Source organism: Silurus meridionalis, chromosome 17 (assembly GCF_014805685.1).
Source record: "Silurus meridionalis isolate SWU-2019-XX chromosome 17, ASM1480568v1, whole genome shotgun sequence".
NCBI classification, from domain to species: Eukaryota; Metazoa; Chordata; class Actinopteri; order Siluriformes; family Siluridae; genus Silurus; species Silurus meridionalis.
Window position 1 is genome coordinate 21,064,030 of NC_060900.1, and position 4,018 is coordinate 21,068,047.

At 40.8% G+C, this 4,018-nt stretch overlaps 1 long non-coding RNA gene across 1 annotated transcript; it reads left to right on the forward strand.

The window, feature by feature from the left end:
* Positions 1-500: 500 nt before the first annotated feature.
* Positions 501-3,462, forward strand: LOC124400301. The gene is made up of 3 exons (XR_006928354.1): positions 501-670; positions 1,006-1,109; positions 2,947-3,462. It is a non-coding gene; the product is annotated as an uncharacterized LOC124400301 (long non-coding RNA).
* Positions 3,463-4,018: the final 556 nt, after the last annotated feature.

Consider the following 4,018-nt stretch of genomic DNA (forward strand, 5'->3'; position numbering starts at 1 on the left):
AACGTTGGATGGGATGTTCACAAAGCACATGCTTGTGGTCAGGTGTCCAGAAACTTTTGTTCACATAGTGTATATATATATATATATAGTGCATGGAATATACAAAAACCCAAAACTGAAATAAAAAGCTATTCTCTTAGTTTCCTATTTACACATATTGTGCTGTTTGTTTAAATGTTGAATTTTGCTTAGCTTAGCTATGCTTATACCAGACCCAGAAGCGTTAACAATACTTTATCTTAATGATCTACATTATTAATAAATTGTTATACCTTACTTCAGGATCAAAGGATGGCATGACCCAGTATAACCAATAAGAACCTTGTAACCCGCCAGTTTTGACAGCTCACATGCTCAGGTCACAGCAGCATTGATTTTCCAAAGATAGCAGTGACGTTAGTATTGACCCAATAGTACTCATTCAGAGACAAAGACAAAGAGGCTTCAGAAGTTGTGTGGCAGAGAGCAGTGTTTGACAAGGGCAGGCTAGGCACGAGAGTGTGTGTGTGTGTGCGTGTGTTATGATTAATGTTTGCCCATCTGTCTTGTCTTTGTCTCTTCAGGATGCAAGGTGCCATGCTTGATATATAGAAGATTTCAGCTTATTATATCCTTTCAGCCACCTGATGGAGAGTCGTCTGAGTATTTAGGAGAGTCGAAAAATGATTTGGTGAGTGTTTGCGCATTATGAATGTCAGCATGTACTGCATGCTTGCTTGACATAGCATTTTTAGATGCAATCTCAGTGGTTTTCATTTTGAAAAAGAAATACTGTAAATGCAATTAACAATAGTCTGTTTTTGGAATTGTAAGATTTTTACATTTCAAATCATTCTCTTTATGTATTTACTTATGTAATAACACAAAGATCCATGCAAATATAGTGTTAACATTTCTTAATACATCAAATCCCTATACACTAATAGATAAAACACTATGTTGTATCTGTTATGCCTTTGGGTTTTTTTCTCTTAATATTTCTTAATGTGTTAATTCACTTTCCAGCCAGGAAGAGGAAGCTGAACCTACAGAGGGCAGAGACCCACCAAAGCTGCACAGATGAAGATTGAAAAGAACCTGAAGCTTGATCTCTGGTCTGTCAACAGCATGTATCCTGTCTTGTGTCAACAGATTAGGCTGTGGGAGGTGGCATATTATTATGTATTGACATTTAGTCTGTAATATTCACTCAATTACCCTTTATTCAAATAGTCCCATGATGATGTTAGCATGAGAAAGCAATAAGGTCACCTTTAACCTGTAAAAAGACAAAAAGGCTCCTTTTTTCTAGATCTCCAGTTTCCTGTTCTAATTTAGTTTTTACCTACTTTGTTCAAATTCTGGCCACCTTTTTTCTCTCACAATGGCTGGCAGTTACTCAGCTACTCGCATAATTAACAGCCAATATGAGGCATCAATAGGCCTATTTCTTTCAGAGGAATAGAAGTGTGTGTGAACATATCACAGCACCTCATGCTGTGAGAAAAACATTCACACTTCACTAAGAAACAGACAGACTGACAGAGAAGGCAGGCTTTAAAGAACTTTGTGGCGCTTCCAGCTGAAACTCAGCAGCTCAAAACAGAATGACAACAGTGTGTTTACCTGCCATGCACAGTCTTTAGAAATTACATTCTAACATATTTCTTTGAATACTTTTTAATATTATTATTATTTTTTTTTAATGAAAGTCATGTGGATAAGTAGCTCAGAGTAATTGTTATAAGCTATTTAGTGTATACAGCAATCCAGTGCCAACACCGGTGCATACAACGATGGTCCAGGAGTCTATCATTAGTCATGAGGTATGTAAGTAGTTCAGCCTCTGCAAGGTCTTTTATCTGATGTATCAGTCTCTATTAAAGAAAGTAATAGATTCAAACCCATAGCAGCACTTTAAGGCTGGGACATAAATTGCTGTACTCCAGTCAGGCAGAAATGTCTATTGGCTTACTTGATATAACATCTGTAGTCCATTATGTTGTTATTATTTAATGTGAAAAATTACTGGCTTATGCTTATTTTGTAAAGTAGGTACTATGCAGTTGGGGTGATCTAAAGACAACATTTGTGATTCCCCCAAAACACACCATTGTTACCACAATGTTAGAGGCACACTACTGTGTAGGATGTCTTTGGATACCCTAACTAGGAACCCAAACCCATTCCAGCATGACAATGCCCCTGTGCACAAAGTCAACTCCATGAAGATATGGTTTGAAGTGGAATTCTTGATTGGCCTGCTATAGAGCTCTGACCTCAAGTCTCCAATCCTCCCAGGAGAGTGGAGGTTATAATAACAGTAAATGTGGACTAAATATAGCAGTGGGGGATCATCCATTTGGTACCTTGGCCTTCATTGGGGACTTCCTCGACTTAATCCACCTCATAATACCACCACTATCACATCGCAATTATAGAAACCATCGAAACTATACAGAAACGCAATATAACAACGCGTGGCATTACAAAGAGAGAGGCATTTTACGTTTTGAGGGTGAATACCATTACTACTAAAGCAAGAAACCCAGTTAAGACAAGTCCAAACCTCTACACTACCACCAACACTGTGCCACATACATAATCTAGAGCAGTTAAAAATAAAAAAATATTTAAATACATTACAAAACATTAAAAATGTAAATAAAATACAACCTACTCACCAGAGATGCAGACTCATAATGCATACTCACATAATATGCAATGCTCATCAGAGGCTGAAAGCCAGTGGTACGGCTCGTAGGCACTGGTCTGGAATTGACAAACAAACGCTTGCCTGGGCTGAGACAAGCTAGCTAACTTCGGGGTTGGACGACCTCTCTTTAGAATGTCAAGCTTTTCTGGAAAAGTCCGCCTTGAAAATTGATTTTTCATCCATTCACGGTGATCACCGATGAAAAGAACCTCCAGTACCTTCGGGAAGCAAAATGCCTTAACCCGTGGCAGGCCAGATGGGCGCTATTTCTCACCCGCTTCCATTACACGATCACATATCTTCCAGGCTCCAAGAATATGAAAGCAGATGCCCTGTCCCAAATTTATGGCCCCGACGACCCCACAGCCCCCAAACCTATCGTTCCACCTAGTCTAATCCTCAGCTCCATTGTGTGGGATTCAGAGGAGGAGATCAGAACGTAAACTGTAACCTGTAGATCAGACCCCAGACAGGACATCTTGGACCCATCCTGGAGGAGTTTCACACCGTTCACCCTAACCGTCCCTGGTGCCAGGTTAGGGTGTCAGGAGCCACCCCTGGAGGAGGGGGTAATGTCAGAGAACCACCAGCCATGCCTCCCTCCTGCACTCAACACTCTTGCTCAGCCTCTCCCTCCTACTTATCACCTACACCTGTTCCCCATTTACATTCCCCTTTATAAGGCCCCCATTTCCCCTCACTCACCATCCGATCTACAGTTTACTCCATAAATCATTACGGACTACCTACTGTTCTGTGTGTTTCCATGTTCCTGGCTCCGCTTCGCTAGAAGCACTCAGCTAAAAGTATCTTTGCTAATAAAGAACATTCTGTATTACTCCCGGTTTCTGACTCTTGGTCTTTCCATGACAGAAGATAGGACCCATAAACTGAAGACTTACCTTGATGGATCCTCGACTGGCTCACATCTCAGATCCCATCAACTTATACATGTAGATGCAGCCTCACAAGTTCCCCACCGACTGGTCAAAGGTAGCTTTTCTCATTCACTTTTGCACCCTAACCACCTCTAGCGGCTGGAATGAAACCGCCCTCCTTGGCGCGTATTGTCAGGGGCTGAATCATGACATCAAGCTGGCCATGGCGATCTATGACAAGGCACTGGGTCTCGAGGCATTCATCCAAAGATCCTTCTGCATCTCCCAGCGGCTGGCTGCCTGTCAATCCCAGGAGGTTTCTGATGCTTTGACTATCCATGACAGGTAGGTGGTCATAGACAGAATCAACAGCTGTATTTAAACAAATTTTAAAAGTACAAGAATTTACATATGAATTGCATTCCATATTTCTAAATTAAACAAA